Genomic DNA, 19,344 nt, shown 5'->3' on the forward strand with positions numbered 1-19,344 from the left:
TTTAAATATATGCAAAACAGTTTCTGGCATTCCAAATATGTGTATACATAGTCATTGTCAGACCATTTCTTTTTCAGATTAGTACTGGCTTCTAACAAAAATCCCAGAAAAGGGCTTGCTTTAATTCTCTGCAAATATATCTGTTTTGGAAAGATGAAATTGGAATCTTGAAACTTCATTTCTTGGAAGAAGTTGGGAAGAACTTAAGCCCAGCAGGTCTACCTCAATTCTGTCAACATTCTTTCCCCCCCCAAAAAAAAAAAGAAGAGAAAATGTGCTCTTCCTTATGATCGTGACAATATTGGTGCCTGGTTTGCAGTGGGCAGCAAATGTATAGGGAAAATTTTAAATTTTTTGGAGGGAAAACAAATTTCTCTGTTCCCCAGTTTCTTTTACAGAAAAAAAAAATGCTTTCAGTACAATCCTGTGCTTCTAAAGGAAGGTGTGAGTTCTGCATAGACAGATGTATGGACACTGGCTTTAATCTGTCTAGCATAGATGATAATGGGTAGAAGTGAAGATGAACTTGTTGCCCAGAGAGGTTTTCAAGACCCAACTGGATAAAGCCCTGAGCAACTAGGTTCGAGCTCATAGCTTGACCCTATTTTGAGCAGGAGCTTGGACTGGAGACCTCCTGGGGTGCCTTCTGGCCTGAATTATCCTACGGCCCTACCATCCTGTTTGTGGGCATTGTGGGCAGAACAGAGAACAGCATGCCTGCCTAGCTAGAGCTGCCAAAACAGTCATCACTCCCTTTTAGTTTTCTACAAAATGTTTGACATCTTCAGCAGTCCCTTCTCACTGACTAAAGATGATGCCTCTACAGAAACTCCAGCCCCAGCAAGCCCTGTGGTCCTCTTATCCTTCATGTGATGCTCAGGAGTGTGAGCCAGCAGTGTGCGACCTGCCCTTGGAGGCGGCAGGGGGTGACAACAGGGAGTGAGCAGGAGTCCTTTACACTACGTTTGTGGGAAAACATTTTTGGGAAGGCCACACATAACAGCCACATCTCTGCAGAGTTCACTGACCAGAGGGGCCAAGAAGCAGATGGAAACCAAATGCAGCAGCTGTCTCCTCCCCTGAGGGACATAGATGACCCTGACTTTGTGGTGCTTCTGCCTCAAAGGGAGCAGAGTTGCCTGGGACGTTGCAGATGGTGGCCATGGGAGTCAAGTGCCTGGTGTGTAAGTTCAAAGAGTCTTATCCAGAAGCAGCCCTGTGGGCCTGTGAGTGCTTGGCTGCTGTGTGCTGTGCTGCAGAGCCCAGGAACTGGCCTGAGGCAGCTTCAAATGGCAAAGTCCAGGTCGGGAGCAAATGGGCGGGGAGCCCAAAAATAGACGTCCTACTGTCTACAGGCTGCGAAGTTAGCTTTTTCTGTCCAAAAGTGTGCTGTTCAAACAGTGGCTATCTCATTCGGGGAGACAGCTTGGTTATTCCCGTGATCACGGATGATGGACATCCAGAGGGGAGTGCTTTGAGTTCTCTGGCAGCAATGTGAAGCCACCGAATCTGACACTGTCCTGAGCAGCAAACCTTGTTCACATCTCGGAAGAAAAAGAGGATACAGATCCCTTGCCTCGTCAAATACTGTGGCAGTTTGTCCCTCACAGAAGGAACATGGAAACAAGCTGCTAATACAAAAATCATCAGCTACATGCTACCTCAGTCTTGACAGAAACTGTGACCAAAACTGCAGTCTTTGCACAGACATTTATCATTCTGACTTAATGAAGATTGACTTGATTAACTTGCTGTCACACCATTGTCTCGTTCCCTTTGACACACCCCAGCCCAGGCAAGGTACCCACATGCCAGAAGACTTACAGGACCCGCCTGGATCGCTGGGTGGGGGCCAGGCAGGATACTTCAGAGCATCTCAGATGGCACTGGATGACTGTAGGCATCAAGATCTATGTCTTTGCATTGACCTTCACTCTCAGAACTGAAAAAAACCCACCCTGTCAGACAGCACACAGTGACGGGCACCATATGGGAGGTGGATCCCTCTCTGTATATAATTTTTCTCAGGCATGCTTATGGTCAAGTCCAAACTTCTCTTTATCATCACCTTGTTAGAGCAACTGTTCATTTACTATAGCAAGATCTGAGGTTTCCCTGTGTAACATGAGCTTGTCTTCCTATGGGAACTTGTGTGATCTCCAGGAGTTAACATCCTGAGGCTGAATTAGTTTTAGCACCTCTTTATTGGGTGGGTAAATATTTACACCAAATTGTCCAGAGTTTAGCATAACAACTTCAATTCTTCCTGGCAAGAAAATCAGCCTGGGTCACTTTGTCAATGACAAGGCTTCTAGATAATTAAACAACACTCACTGGCTACTAATTTATATGCATTATAATTCAGACTTAAGAACCTAAATAGACCAATAGAATAAACTCCACAGACACTAAACACTTATTTGCTGTGACACTATTTACATTCAGCACTACAAAAAGCAGTAAATCAACAGAAGACTTTGGAAGAGGAAGAAGAGCGGACAATCTTCCTTTTCCCAATATTGCTATTTAATATCCTTTCAGACATATGCAATGTTTAGTACAACTGCTAGAATTGCATTTAATATAGAAATGTTAGATCAAGTCAACATTGGTCAACTTGTATGTGACTTGTATGAGTCAACTAATGAATGTTTCTGAAAAGCACACCTTGAACTTTCTTTTAAAGTACTGAGAAGTGTACACGGAAGCACACAAAGGCTTTTTTCCACATATGACACATGAATAGCCCTTTAAAGCTCCCTCCCATGAGCATGCACGGAGCTCCTGTGTATGGACAGCAGCACATGGACCCTGGGCTCTTAAAATTCTCTTGGCCTGGAGATTTCACAGTCTGGGCTCATTCCCTGGCGAGTGTCTGTCACACTTTCCACACATACTGTGACCTGATAGCCCAGCTGCTTTCGATCAACACTAAACCTGATCCTGGGTACACTTCTGTTCCTTTTTAGAGAACAGAAACACACCTGAAGTACTCTTTTCTCCATTCCTCCAGTCCTTACTCTGGATGTTGCTCAGAGGCTTCAAAAACCATTTTGAACCAACTCAACAGCAAAAGATAATTTGGTTTACCAATATCCACACTTCTAAATCCTGCACTTATGGAAAGGAGATCTGGAAAATAATTTTAGTATTGTCAAGAAAGCCTGATGACAGCCAGTCTACCATCCAGATAGCCTGATATTATGATGTTTTTTAGTAGGGGATGTAGCCAACAGTTAACTGTAGCAGTAGAACCTCAGCTTGTGACCAAAAAGTGGAAGTCCAGATCTGATCTTTGCCTATTTGTGAAAAGGACTGCCGCTGCACAGCTGCATATTTACAACAACAGTTGTAAATAACCCAACCCCAAACCATGTTACAACAATGCATAAAACAAGGCATAAAATAAAAGAAAAAATCCTAATAGCAATAAACCAGAAAAATTATGCTTTCGCTGGCATAGTGACAGGGTCTACTGTGAGCTGCTAGTATTTGGTATGAAAAGAAGCAAAAGAAGATAAAAATGTATCAGATGTGGCTGCTCAGGTGGCACAAAATTAATTTCACAAAATGATTTCCAAGTGTTACCATTTCTTCTCTGTTTGCAGGGCAATAAGTTAAAGAGCATAAAGAATACAAAGAATATTCTATCAAAAGGGCACTCTCCACAAAATTGGGATAGAAAATGCCACCTGGAGAAGCAATGGGTTTAGGCATATTTTTGTTTTTGTTTTCCTGTTTTGTTTGTTTTTGTTTGTTTGTTTGTTTTGTAAAACTCTTTGTGAACATTGAAACCCGTGAAGCTGAAGCAGAAGAATGAGAGGTAGAATTCATGGGGTCACCATGGGCCATGGTGAAATAAATAAACTAATTTCTGTTAATATTCTTGTTTTTTAGCCCCTGCTGCTTAAGTTATGTAACCATTTTTATTTTCCATTGTAAGATTTTAATCAAATAATTTTAAATTATGTAATTTATAACCCTAACATATATGGAAAATCACTTCCATTCGTTTTTCTCAATACAATAATATTCAAATCAATGTATGAGTTTCTTTTTGTTTTGAAGCTCATACATATGTATATCACAAGTTGCTTTATTTCAGGAAAATGATCATGAAGAAGATAAATTACATTCTTCATTGCTTTTGTATTTCCTTCATTGTAAATTTTACTCCTTTTGGCAACAAATCAAAACCATGATAGGTGTCTTCTAGTTGCAAACAGAGAGTTTTATACATGCCTTATCAGATCATTGAATCAATTGTGTTAGTGATTTCTCAGCTTTTCTTGGCTGCTCTTTCAATCATTTTTTAGTTTTCCCAAACATAACAAGGTACAATTAGTGCTAGTATTCACCCATTATCTACATCATTTTTCAAATGGGAAATCTGTGATACATTTTACAGTACAGACCTGTCAATTAATAAAGTCAGCTGAAAATGCAGTTTATTCTTAGTTCTAAGCATTATGTCTTTACATCCCGTTGGGTACTGCATAAGTATATGGCTTAAGTCTGAGGTAGATTTTCTTTTGGGGCACATAAGAACCCAAGGTACAAACCCAGCTGGATTTTTCATGGCAGCAGACATGTCAGCAGACGTTTGTATTTAATCCCTCTCAGGGCACTGAGAGATACCTCAATGCCTTTCAGGACAGATGCATTGGTGATGGTTCTAAATGCCAGAAGAGATTTCACTATCATAAATACGAGACCATAACTCCCACACTGAAAATTAAACATATTTACAAACATGTTCTATCAGATTAGATGTGTTAAGAGGCGGTTTCTTAGCCCCACAGGTGTCAGTGTATGTGGTGCTCTATCACACAGACCAAGGCTCCAGCAAGTCGTGTTGCTTCCTAGCAAGTGCTGCTGCTGCTCACTGCTTCCCATATTAGGTAGGGAGCCATGATAAACTGTCCTGCTCCTCAACTGTTCTTGTAAAGACAATGTCCTGATGTTTTTTAAGATCTGTATTGCTACTGGATATGTGTACTTCTGTTTATATACATTTTAGATTCAGAGATCTTCCCTGTGCTGGAACACATCCAGTCTCCCAAGTGAGGTCACGTTAGGGATAGATTTCTCTGATAGCTTCTTGGGAAAAGGACGACCTTTTTTGTATTTTCTGTACGCAGAGCCCTGAGCTACAATTCCCGATTACAGGAATCTTTGGTGGGGGATAAAAGATGTTATAAGCATGCAAATAAAAATAAATAATTTGGATCCTTGGCCATATTGTGGCATGATGTCATGCACTCACCTCATATTTCCCCATATTGGCACCCACAGCAGTCAGAAGTTTCTCTTCTACTCAAAAGAAACAAAGCAGCAGCACAGACCCTTTTATCACCCCCTTGAAAAGCAATGCGTTTGTTTTTGTGTTTATTTTTTGCTTCTCCCACTACATTTGAGGAGGTAGAGTAGCACACACGCCTCCCCTCCTTTAAGAAAAAAAACTCTTGGAGAAGTGACCACTGCTATTATTTACTTTCTTATGTATAATTTTTATTACCACATACCTAAGAAGATATTACCTTGAGTCACCAACCCGTTGTGCCACACAGTCCAGAAAGCTGGCCCCTGTCCCTGGACACCTATAATCTAAGTATAAAAGACAAAAGAATACTCAAATATAGATGATTCAGAACGAAAATGGAGGAAATAATATCACTCATCGTGTCCTGATCCCAGCTCTCAGACACCCTGACATTTTTTAGGCTTTGTAAGTGATGTGAAAAATAAGAACAACAAACTGATGTTGAAGATGTGTATGGTATCAAGAACAGAGCTGGTGCAGAAAATAACTGTGTCTTTTTGAGTTGGAAGACATGTGAAAGTGCTGGAGCTGATTTCATCCATATCAGGCTGGAGACAAAGCAGGGGCTTGTGACTCCCCTCTGACATTGCTCCTGCATGTATCTTACAAGGAGTAGCTGTGGCTACACAACCCCTGCTCAGATCAAACATTCTGCTGTCCAAACCCCAGTGCAGTGCCCAGCTTCAGAAAAAATATTACTGGCAAAAGGGCTTCATTTCTTTTTCTGAATAAGGTCTCATAGTAGTTACCTTTTGAAATTTTGGAGTGCAGTGTTGAGTGAAAGGAAGTGAAAGAAAAGAAAGACAGGACTTATGGTGCTGCCAGGCACAGCAGTACAAGTGGCTTAAATATGGATTTCCTTATTACTTCTCCACTCATTGCATTTAGAAATGAGGCCAATAATTTTAGAATTTGAGGAACATCTTCTGAGTGCACTTCAAAATGCTGCAGAATATAAGGATAAATAAATTGAATACCTGCACATATCAAAACTATCTATCTTACATTAAAATATTCTGATCTCTACAGTACAACAACAAGTGCTTTGACTGTACTATTTTAATTCAAACAGTGGTGGTTTTCAGCCCTCCTTTTTAATGATAATTTTATAATAGCCTAGGGCAGATCACATTACTGCTAGATTTTTTATGATGCTAATCCACATTTTAGTTTGCTCATTTTTTTCCTGGTCATACCAGCTTGGGGTTTAATTTATCTAGTGATTGAAAATGTTGCTTAATAAACACCCGCCCACAATAACTTATACAATTGTTTTCTAAGACCTTCAGATTTGTCACTGAAAGACAGAGCAGTAGAGTGACTATGTCCCAGAGAGCTTTCAAGCTAAAATAGAAGTAATAATACAAATACACGTCAAAAAAACTTTTTTTTTTTATCATTCCTCTATCCCCCCCTCATTTCTTTCTATCCCAGCTATGTTCCTCTGTAACATTCTCCCAACATTTATGCAAATCAAGTAATTACAGTTTCTAACTTTGATGAGACTGCTCCCAGGCCTCAGATTACTACATGCTTATCTCATAGTGGTTTGAACTAATTGCAAGTGAACACGTCAGTCCAGAAAGCTATCCTAAAGATGTGTGCTGTTCAATGACAGTATTACAGAATCAGACCAAGAGCAGAAAACAAGAGTATTTTGCTAGATGAGAGAAGACATCACATAGAAATGCTTGACCAGTGTACACTTAAGGGCTTTTTGGTGAAGGAAATGGAAGACTACTGAAGCCCACCTGCAAGTGGTCCTAAGGAACACCAGAGAGCGTTGCCAAGCATACAGCTTTAGTGACAGGAAAAAGCAGGCTGGACACCCATGAAGCAAGTGTCTTTCATATACCTCAAGAATAGGAATGCATAAAACTTGTTTAATTAAAAATAACTGTTTCCACAGACACATGCCTCAAATCTTAACATAAAAAGCATCTGGTGGTGAAAAAGCCCACAGAGATAGTCATCAGGTATTTTGCATTCTGCTTATTACAAATGCAATACATGAAGAGGAAGTCAGTGATCTTGCAAAAATTTCTCTACTTTTCTGACTCTGCCACTTTCTCTTATGACAATGAAGACATGAATCTGATAACTTGCAGTCTAACTGAGCTGCAACAAATGCTCTGACAGTGAATCCTTCTCAAATGTCAAGTGCCATAAAAAAAGAATGAACTTTATTTTAACAATTTATTGGCAAAGGAAATGGGTGAAGAACCAGAAGACCTGACATGATATTTACCAGCCTATGAGGTGATCTGAAATTACAGGAGTACAATTGGGAAATTTGCTTTTTTCTCGGATTCCATTGTTTTTTCCAGTATGACATGTAAACCACAATCCAAATTTTCCAAAACAAACAGGGCAATAACCCTCTTCTTGAATTTCCTATCACAGAAAAAAAGCAAATTTCAGCTGTTCTCAGCTTTACCAGGTTGAACTGAAATAGAACAGTCCCATCTGTAATTACAAATTCGTAAATCACTCATCCAAATTGTATATTTTTTGTAATTCAAGGTAGGCAGGATGTGTTTTACTAACTTACAAATCCAATCCATGACCTCCTGTGTTTTGTGAACAGTGCCAAAGATGGAGCTGGAAAGTGCGTGTCTTGATGTTTTAAGACATACTGAGAATTTGTGAAATACAGTTTGGAAAGCATTGCAGAGTGGCAGCCATGCACAGGAAATTTGATATGTAACAGATTTAGAACAGTTATAAGGAACAACTTCCTTTATGATGACGTCTAGGAAGTCATTTATCATCTCACAGAGGAGTCTGGCACCTTAAAGTGTTTATCTAAGGAAAGGAAATGAACTCCTGTCATCTAATAGAAACAGTATTTGATCCATTTCACAAAGAAGTACACTGGTCAAAGGAATTTTAAATAATCCCTGACTCCAGCATTTGGCTATACCTGCTTCTTGTCTCCAGGAAGCTCTCAATCCATTACTTTCCTGGTGTTTTCCTTTCTTTTCAATCCTTTCCTTATTTAGACAATCTCGGGGTTTGAAGATTATCCAAGATTTATTCCTTTTCAGATTAAATTTACAAATACATCCAGCTACATTGAATGAAATGGCTGGTGTACTTTAAACATATCAAAAATTTAGTTTCCAGGAAGCAAACTAAGTTGGATTCAGTAAATCTTCTTGAAACCTATCCTGCAGACTGTAACACAAGGCAACCACAGGGGGTACCATACTTACTGCCCAATGCACAGTCCATTGAAGTCTTCCCACGGTCTTCAATGGGTTTTGCTTAAGGCTTTATCATTGCTATGGTAGTCTGAATAGAAGTCAAGAAGTGACTTAGTCATTGCTATGATTGCTATGATTGTCATAGCAATGACTAAAAAGTCACTTCTTGACTTCTATGCTTGCAAAAACACAGTGCTAACTCCAAAGGTCATTTACAAGTCTTGGAAGCAGCAAGGAACAGAGTAGTGTGAAGACTGTAATATTCCACTTACAGCCTTAGCAGCTTCTTTGCCAATGCATTTATTTACAAATGATTCGGAGCATAAAGGGATGCAATTAACTGTGAACTCCTAAAACAATTTGGCACCGGTACTTTTTCTTTTCGGGCTGCTTGAGAATCTGTACTATAGATCAAAAAGTTCATCATCCTACAGTGAACTAATTACTGCCAACAGCCTCTGATTCCACAGGTGCAAGCAGTGTCTGTAGCTACTCTCATGATGCTTGCCCAAGAAGCAGGCTGTGCATCCAGCCAGAGAGCTGCATAGAACATCTTTCTCAGTGTTAATAATGTTTTTTCAAAACAAGCAAGCAAGTAAACTACAGACCAGTCTCAAAATGGTTGTGGTCGGGATTAGCATTTGGGTGGGATTAACACTGAAAGCTTTACCAGAAGAAGTGTGTTTTGAAGAGGATTTTTTTCCAAGTGAGCAGAGAACAAAGAAAGAAATCTGGAAGAAAGGCGTGTTGACAAAAGGGAGGACAGAATGAGAATGGGTTTGATGGGAAGTATAAAATGGAGCGAAAATAGCAAGAAAACATGAGGAGAAATGAGAGCCAGAACATGAAATAGTAGATTTATTAGTCCTTTGAGGCAGAGATGGAGATTTAAAACTGATTTTTTAGGCTGAGAAATCCAAGGAGGAATCTGAATAGAAGCTGAGAACAGCAACAAATTACGATGACTCTTATCATAGCAGTAGGGATGGATGAGAAAGTAAATAGGAAGGAGATCTGGGAAAAGACAGCTCCACATGGCAGCTTTCACCAAGAAGCTATAGGGGAGAGGAGGGTGTTTCTAGTGTTATCTGCTAAGTCTTGATAGTGACAACTTTCATACGTAAAAGGAGCAGCCTGATGAAGCTGCAGGCCTGCAGGCCTGAGTATTCAATACAAGGGTAGAACTAAATGTCATATGAAATTTGGTATCTCTTAGGATATTTCCATTTTTTACAGCTTCATCTGTACAAAATGAATGACTGTAGAAGGGATAACAGCACCAGTGAAAGAAAAGGTTAGAGGGAAACCACCTCTTACACCTGGAAATGAGCACAGCCTTCACATTCAGGCATGGCTCAAGGAGACCAGTACTGAAAGTTGTAGCAACTCCCTAAAAAAATGAAATAGAAAAAAAATGGAAACTGAAAAATTGGTCCTGGGGATCCAGGCAAGAATGCAGAAGGGATAAGAGTTGTAAGACTGTGGAGGAAAAAAAAAATTACAATTGAGCAGTGATTTCCTTAGAGATTCTTTTTGTCTAGTGCAGTAGACACAAAATATTCCTGTGAAGTGACTGAAAATAACTGAAAATGTTACTTGAACTTGTAGTTTTGGGACAATATTTATTGTCTTTTCAGGTAGTGCAGGTGAGCTCTACACCTTCCAAGTTTTTCTTTCCCTGGGGACCCACTACATACATACAAGTGTTTTCCTTAAAAAGTAAAAATAAATAAATAAAGCAGAACAAAGATTCTCAGTTATCTTTCTCTCTCTTTCCATTTACTTAAGTCTCCTTTTCAACAATGCGTGTTTGCTTATTGTGACCATCACCAGATGACGCTTTTGAGTCTGCCACCTCTAGGAATCTGCAGAGTTCAAAGCTTGTGATACTTTTCAAATCCCAGCTAGTCCTGACTCACTGGTTCAGCAGCCCCCTTCTCCTTTTCATGACGCTCTTGGCTGCCCCACCAGCTTTACACCTCTTGGACTCTTTGCCTTCCCTCATGGCGCAGACAGGTGCTGGGATGTTTTTCAATGGCTTGCTCTTGGTGCTAAATAGCTTCTTGGTGTGATGAAGCAAGGGGCTTACAAGGGTTATTCTGGCAAATTCCATTCCCTATTCACTGACCTTTTCCTCTCCCCTGAGACATGGCCATTGCGGCTGTTTACCTTCCACTGCCCACTAACTTTCAAATATCCCCCACTCCATCCATAAGACATTTGAATCATTTGACCACCTTTGCTCTTCCCTGGCCTCTGAAAGCAATTCACCAGACTGTGATGCTTTTTTGACTCTTGACATTTTTATATGTTTCTTCCTTATTCTGGAGAAAGTGCTATCTAACTTCAGAAAAATGACAAATCAGTTCAATTCCTCTCTGACGTAACTTGTTCTTTTCTCTAAATTTCAGGGCATTTACACTGAGAGCTCATTTGGCTGCATTTCTCCTACCTGACTCAACTGTCCTTCTCTGGCCCTTAGTGTCTTTGTTTAGTACAAGCAGTCAGAGACAGGAGTTAAACAGGCACACTGCTGACCAGGAAAGGGTGCTGAGACCAACAAGCCAACATTTATTTCTTTTCAATGTTCTTGCTGTGCCACTAAGTCCTTAAATCCCCTCTCTCAATTTAAAAAAGTTTGTCTTCCCCATAAGCCATTAAACTCTTTTATTTTTTATTTTTTTCTTTGCTGACCTTCTGTGTTTCCTACCTCAGTGAAATTTCTGAGTGTGAATTCCTACCCTGGACTTCATTTCCACCTTCGTTCTGCTCCTGTCATTCTCAGTTAAGTTTCCTGTTCAGTTTTATTACCATCCTTTACACATTTTCAGTACTTCTATAACTAAATCTCCATCTTTCAATGAATTTATTTGACTTCTTGAAATAGATAATCTGATTTTTTCCCCGTTCTCTCCTCACTTTTGTCCTCTTCCTCCAACAGATTCTGGCTAATGTTTTAGAAAGTTTTTACTGGTTTGCAGTGAGCAAGGGTTCCTGAGGAAGACTAACTCCTATTTAGCTCTGTGAAGCAGATGCTATGGCCAGGCTGCATATTGTTGTCATGTAAGCCTAAATAAACCCCGAATAATCTTACTGAAATAAAAGCAAACAAATTTTTAAATGATTTATCTTGCATTATATGTTTCAAATGCTGAGTTTTATATAATTTCAGAAGAAAAGAAGCCAACCTATTGAGTAGTATTGCTGAAGCTCTTATTACAACACTTTAAACATCTAGAAAAAACATTAAGACTGTTAAACTCTCTATGGGAGGCCAAGAAAAAAAAAAAAAAAAAAAAAAAAGCATTGTAGAAAGGAGCTGTTATGTTTACCAGCAGCGATGAGGGCAGTCTCAGTCCACAGTAGCCACCCTGGAAATGACTGCTCAGCTGCAGGTGAGTTGCCTTATTTTTCTCTTCTTCACTGACCTCAGTCCTGTTGAAGTGAGGAGTTCACCAAGTCAATGCAGGACTGCACTCAGTCCTGGGGTGAGTTTCCAAAGAAAGACCTTTGTTTAAGCTGGACAGTTTATCACTAGTTATACAGGGAGACAATAGGGAATGGTTGAATTCTTCCTCCCCTTTTCAGTGGTCAACAGCTGCGGAGTGAAAAAGCATGAAAAGTGCAGAGTGAGAGTACAGCAAGCCAGTTACTTCTTTATTATTAAAGACTCTGTAGTTATATGTAGCTTTTGTAGCCTGTTGGGATGTCCTGCCTGACTGCAAGGCTAGAGCAATATGTAATAACACACATATGCTTTATTTCATGGAAAATAGAAGTTCACATCATGTGACTTCATATGTGTCTGTATTCAAACGTAATATTTTCCTGCTTTTTAATCCTTCTTTAGTGTTACCAGAAGACTGAGTCAGAGTTATATAGTACCATAATATTTTATATGCTTCTTGACCTATCCTTCTGATAAAGAATTTGATGGCAATTTATCATAGAAACATAGAATGGTATGAGTTGGAAGGGACCTTAAAGATCAGCTAATTCTAACCAATTTACTACAAATATCAGTCAGTCTGAAGCCTAAATGTATTTTTTTGTGTAAAACATTCTCTGTCCAAATTCATGTTTGGTACAAATCCCTTTTTTTTTTTTTTTTCCTTTTTTTGTATTATTTCTATTCTGCAAGTCTTTGACTACAGTAGAAGTGGGCCTCTTGTCTTCTTCAAGGGTAATATTTTATGCAGTTGAGTCATTTGAATGGAGCCAGTAAATAAAATCATTTGGTATCACTTCAGTGTGTCAGACTTCCAATACACTCATCCAAAAATTTCAAATCCTTTAAAATCTTCCACCATTCATCAACATTTCAATGCTTCCAATTTTAGCATCTGCCAGCTTTGCTTGTTGGCGCTCTCCCATCATGATCATTTCTAATATACTAATCATTTGGTCCTCAAGAGTAAGGGGTTAGAGAATGTCTAAAAATATCACAAAGGATGTCATTAATTTCAGTCACTTCCCTGGAAATGCAGACACTGCACATTCTGTTCAGACGTTTGTCCACCTCAGACCACTCAGCCTTTCCACAGTGGCTTCTCCCTGCCACCAAGAGCTCTCACCCAGGAGAACAGGGAGCCTGATGTGGCTGTCCTGGAGCCCTTCATGCACTTTCTGCTCTGTAATATCAAAAGCTAAATATTAGTGAGATAATTCTGTCATTGCCTGGTAGTGACTGAGAAAATTATTTCCTTAATGTTTTGGTTCCTCATCTACTTTCTGCCTACTCTGTATCTATAAATAGGTTTAGTGTCATTTGAGCAGGGAACTACAGCTTCATGCTCAAGGTTTATTTCTGCTCCTCTAATCAACTGGTAATGGACTATGTTGTAACATTCCTCTGCATCAAAAAAAATAAAAAAAAGTCAGTATTTGCTATTACTCCAGAGCCTGAAGTTGTGCTAACTGTTTCAGAAAAGAAGTAATAACCCCTTGCCAGAGAACATACAATCTACCATCACCAAGTTGAAGGATATATAACAACACAGAGTAGGTGAGCAATAGCAAATAGAGAGAATAGTGAAGCATGGAAGGATGACAAAGATGGCAGTGGGATGATTTGGTTTCTGAGCAAGGCCGTGATCCAATGTCACTGAAATTATCTGGATGAGCAATTTTTGGTTTATTCAAAAAAAGAGATACTTCTGGATATTTTTCTGTACTACTAACATTGCTTCTTGTGTGCTCACCAAGGCAGAAAATAACTATTTGAATAGTTCTGAAAGTTGTAAAGGATATAGCTCAGTCCAAAATAAATTTTCCAAATGGGAAGGATGAGGCATGAGAAAGAGCAGAGTTGCTTTCAACTGAAACAGAGGAGAACTATTATCAAGGACACGTACTGATGTCAGTTGCTGAGTACCCTACGTAAGATCACTACAATGAGATTTAATAGCAGGTAGGATTTCTTCATATTGTTTTCTTCCTATTTACTAAAATCTACTTGAAAAAAAGAAAATCGTATAAATCTTTCCAGTTCGACAAATTGTGTCCGCCTGCAGTCAGATTGTTTGAAGTCAGAATTGTTCCTATGTAACACTGTGCTATCTCTGTAGATGACTGACACCAGGAAAGACTGCATAGCCTTGGCAGAAGGGCAAGGGCAGCACTGCTGCATTATCTGCAGGAACATGACTTCTCTATTTCCTCATGCTGAGAAAGGGTTGGGAATAACTATCCAGCCCCTACTCAGCAAGGCCTCAGTCCTCTCACAACCTCTCTAATCTGCAGCATATTTAAAGATCAGACCACCTTCAAAGAATCACTTGACTTTATCTCTCCTAGTGTCTGTTCACACTGTCCTGGCCAAACTATTTTACTGCATTTTATCTGCAAACTCACTGTGACTCATGCTGAATGCGGACACCCCCTCCTACTGCCGATCATCTGTCATCTTCCTAGTTCAGCTCTGTTTCTGTTGCTATTACTGTAATTGCAATGGCATTTGCTCTAGTTAAAGATGAAATACAGCTTCCATTCTAGCTCTCAGCTTCCCACAATATCCTTTAGTTCTCATAATTTCTTATGCATGTTTTACTGAGGACTTTTGATCTGGCGTTAGTCCCCTCCCCATGTTGCTCAAGATTAATATGTTGGTTTCATCTGAAAACATTCAAAATCAGGTCCTAAAGGGAGACCAATTTCCTAATCACTTTCAGTTTCTAAGTGTTTACTATTGTGAGTCTTTCTCTAGTGTTTGATTATTTTTACTAGCCACATTTTGTCCTGCAGCACAGTTTACAGACCCCTTTGCTAGAGATTTGTTGGGTACGAGCTGCTTATCTTCATATCAAAGAACTTAGAAGTTAGTTAGCCACAGAGCTGATGCTCCCCTCAAGGCTGTTTGTAAACTCCTTGGGGGGGAAAGCCACCTGGATGGGAAGGTGGTAGCAGAGTGCAAGACATGGCAAAACTTATTCACAGCAACAAAATAAGCCAAAAGGAAGAGAAGAGAAGTAAACATTACTTTTCTGATTCAGGTACGAATTCACATGCTGTAGTAAAGTGCATGTATCTTGCCAAGAGGTGCCAAGCCCCATCTACTGGCTATTAAAATGAACTTGTAACTCAGTATGCTGAGGTTTGGGTCCACCAGCATAAAATAAACAAGTAAAATAATTGTCTTTGTAGAATTTCAGTTATTTTAATCTTATTTAAATATTTGCTGTATTTTCAAACTATTATATTGATTTGTGCTGTCCTTTGCTGAGATATGTGAGCACAGGAAAAAAAGACTTTTATACTTACTTCTTGAGATGTTCCATTTATGTATAAATAATATTTTCCATGCAGCTAAAACTAAGCAAAGATTCTCCTGCTCTGTTTCTTATTGTACTCACATCACAAAGTTAGACTTTCCAGAAGGCTTTGACTTGCCTAGTTGGTACTTAATTCAGTCATTCAATACACTCTTCTGCACTATGAAAGGAGGACAAAAAAGCACTTATACCTGCAAATACTTACCTAAGCTATTAAATAGGGAGAGGACATATCCCTTCAACAGCCATAAGGTGAGGGAGGAAGGCGTGACAGCAGCAGCTGAGGAGATGTTTCCTGCATAAATAGACACGGTCTCATCCTTTGACCAAGCAGGCAAAGGGAATATGTTTTCCATCAGCATTTGTTGTCTTAAAGCCACAAATTCTGTATGCCTTTTCATGTGCACTCTTCCTGTTTTCAAACATAAAGTCTCACTTAGGGATTGGAAATAAGTTCAATAGTCATTTTTAATAAGTGTAAGGGCTAATTTTACCTTCAGTTTTTATGTCAGGTAGGACATAAAATAAATAAAAGCTAGTAGTACATTAGTCTAAAGTTGTAACAATAAAATAGGCACCATTCAGCTGTATGTATTTATGGTAAAATAAAATAATTCAACTGAATAAAAGAGAACAACAGCAAGATTTATGTAATAGGCTTAATGTGTATTTCAAATGACCTTCAAGATACTAAACATATGCAAGGTCTGAAGAAGTGTATTTCTCCCGAATAATGCACAGTAAATACCATAGATTTTCTATCTCATTGAGCCAAAAAAAAATAGAAAAAGAGGGAGAGAGCAGGAACAGCTCTGCCAGGAATCTGGTGTTCAGAAAATTCAACAATCAGAAAAGGCGGCGATTAGTGTTAATAGAACATAACATCCCATCCGCTTTGTGTTTATTTACTTTCGAGGGAACATTCTTGCCTTAAATTGCATCCTGTTTCAAAAAAAAAAAAAAAACACTATGATGAAGTCTTACATTCACAGAAATTGAGAAAGTAGGTCGACAAAGTCCAATTAATCTGCATCATGTGTCAGCTGAGTGAGCATGCAAGCTCCAGTTGGAACTGTGACTTCCTCCCTGCTCCTCTCCTAAGTGATGCCTTAGTCAGTTTCTGTTCCTGTACTTTGCAAATCTCATCCTGCACAAAGCTGGACATCTAAATCCCTTCCACATTTCCCTATGGTTTGCACTACTGACCATCCTCTTCATCCTCCAGTTTTCTTCTCCCTTAGCTTTTATGATTCTGCCCTCTCCTGGCTAGTCTCCTTCCTTGTTATATGTGCTCTCCTTCCTGATGCAAGTGTCAAAGTGAATCTAACAAAAATCAGCTTTTGACCCATCTTTTCCTGCTCTATATTCATGTATCTAAATATGTGTAGTTGGTAGAAATACTTCCAAGTTATCACATTTGTGCGAAAATGCTGTATCCCCTTTTTTCCAGATCACTTTATTCTTTGGGAAATCCCATTCCAAAGCATCCACAATATCTTCTCTATTTTTTTTTTCTCATGAATAATAGCAATGTCTTTTTTGGCACTGAGGGCAACTGTCTCAGTATCATTTTTGATTTAGACCTTTTCATGGAATCTAAAAGCCCCATACTGATGGCTTGGATGCAGCTTAGAAACCAGAAGCCTTTAATGGAGAGAGTTACAGTTCACCTTAAGTTCCCAGTCTAACCAGCCAAAAAGTTACTTCCAAAGGGCAAGCCAGGTCCTTGGTAACTGAACTTCCCAGGGCAGGTTCCTCACTCAGCCACCTGCCTGAACTGGGATGAATCATGCAAGTATATTTTGAAATTTCACAGTCATTTGAAAAGTTGATATTTTTCTGTAATTCTCAGATTTGAAGTGGACCTCACCTTTCTGTTTGTTTGTTTGTTTTTCTTAATAAAATGCTAACAGTCAAAATGAAGGTAAAAATAACTGTCAAACCATTTCAGCACTGTAAAAATGGTTACCCACAAAGAAAACTTTATTAGTTTTATAACATTCTTAGTGGGAATATTAATAAAAGTACCAATTGAAAATACTGTGAAAACATATGCAGAAAGATATATATATATATATTTCTATTTTCCTTAGTTTTAGACACTTATTTTAGCAAAAGCTCAGTAATGATTAAAAATATTTTTGCAAGCTCTGCTCTTGGCAGATGCTATCCTGTCACCCTTTATCTGTTGGCTAAGTTATATGCCTGGATACAGACTTGCTCATGTGACTCCTTTAATGCCTTTACTCTTCCTCCTCATTCAATCTAGCTCAAAATCTTCATCTTTGAAGTGACACCAGAGCTTCTTACTGAGCATATCAACTTTTCTCAAACCAGCTGAGAGCAGGGTTTTAAAGATGTCCTTTAATGTCATGAATAGAATTGTCCCATTCTTTTTCTTTTTTTTTTTTTTTTTTTTTCCTTTTATACACAGTTGTTCCTTACTCTTGCGTGGAGATTTCCACAGATATCCTCTCCTCTAGTAACATCCTAGGCCATAAAACAATTTAAAAGAAACTTGAACTATGATTAGGCTTTCCATAACATTGCCACTGCTTTTTGACAAATACATTACACAGTGTAGTCATTGCCATTACCTCTTTTGTTTCATTTTTTTTACAACAGAAAACTGTTGGGGAAAAAACTCTTTTTTTTCATTCAGGTACCACACATAGCAGAATACTGTCGCTACCCTAATGGGGTTTCAGACAAGATTGAAATAATTTGATGAAAACAAAAATTCACTGAAATGAAATATTGGTAGTCTTATTTATATGAAGTACTTCAGACTAAATGATGAATACCTATGGAAAGCAGACTTGAAACAATGAAGGAATGAAGTAAATAAGTGAAAATTTGATTCTACAGGAATCAAATTCTGGACATCACTACATCTAACTAATGGAGTAAGACTTGTTATTAAAGACCATGGGATTGGGAAACTTTTTCCAGTAAGTCACACAGGAAATACAAATACTTAAAATGTTTGTCTCAAGTATTTTTCCTGCCCCAGATCCCTGATTCACACCAGGTTTATATTTTAGATATATAAGGTTAAATCCTCTTTTGAAGAAAAAATGGCACCAAACAGCTAAACAAACAGAAATAGGAAACATTCAGATGATATCTTGAGAATAGACTTCAGGTAAAAGCACTTGAAAAAGTTGGCATTAGATGCAAATATGGAAGAGCAATTCATTGTATTATAGCTTGAGGTCTTATAAAGCTGCTAACACTTGATGAAGAAAAAAAAAAAAAAAAGACTCAGTATGGTATATCTTTATATATCAATTTTACACTCCAGTCCTTTACTTTTCTTCTTCCACTGCTGAGTATAACCTCATCCACCTTCATTAATGTCATGGAAATATCTGATGTATAAAGAATTTAGTTATTGCAGCTGCTGACTGCCTTAAGGATCCTGGAAGATGTGTAAACATTTATTCAACTGTAGATATGAAGGTAATCTGAGTCAGGAAAATGGGAACAGCCAACTGAAACTCTTCAGCTTAATAGTGAGATCCTTAAATAGAATGTGAAATGAATTAAATAAAATTTTCATAGCATATTTTGGTAGTTTCATAACACTGAAACAGTATTCCAGTCATTTTTTCTCAGAGCGAGCACTGAGAAACACTGGTATTCCCAATCACATAATTGGTCTTTGCTAAGAGCAAAATTCTCCTTTAGTATTTCCTAGAGAAGTCTAAGGCACTGATCATTTCAGAAGAGACCTTGTAAGTCAAAAATGGGGAGCAACAGTGCTTTAGTACCCAAACAATTTTATGCTTTATTTTGTCTTGCCAACTTGTCATAAGCAGATATTTTTCTTCAGAACAATCTGGATGAGATAGAGGCAGAAATATTTGGAGAATCTGGGCCTGAAGTCATCTGATAAGGATGCAGACCTTCTGCCTCCACACGACCAGAGGCAACTTCTCATTACTTATAAACTAGAAGATGACACATAGCTGGGGAAAACTCACTACTCTCATGCCACTCAAGACACAGCCAAAATAGTACAGAATCTTTGTCTTCACGACTC

This window comes from Cygnus atratus, chromosome 5 (assembly GCF_013377495.2).
Source record: "Cygnus atratus isolate AKBS03 ecotype Queensland, Australia chromosome 5, CAtr_DNAZoo_HiC_assembly, whole genome shotgun sequence".
NCBI classification, from domain to species: Eukaryota; Metazoa; Chordata; class Aves; order Anseriformes; family Anatidae; genus Cygnus; species Cygnus atratus.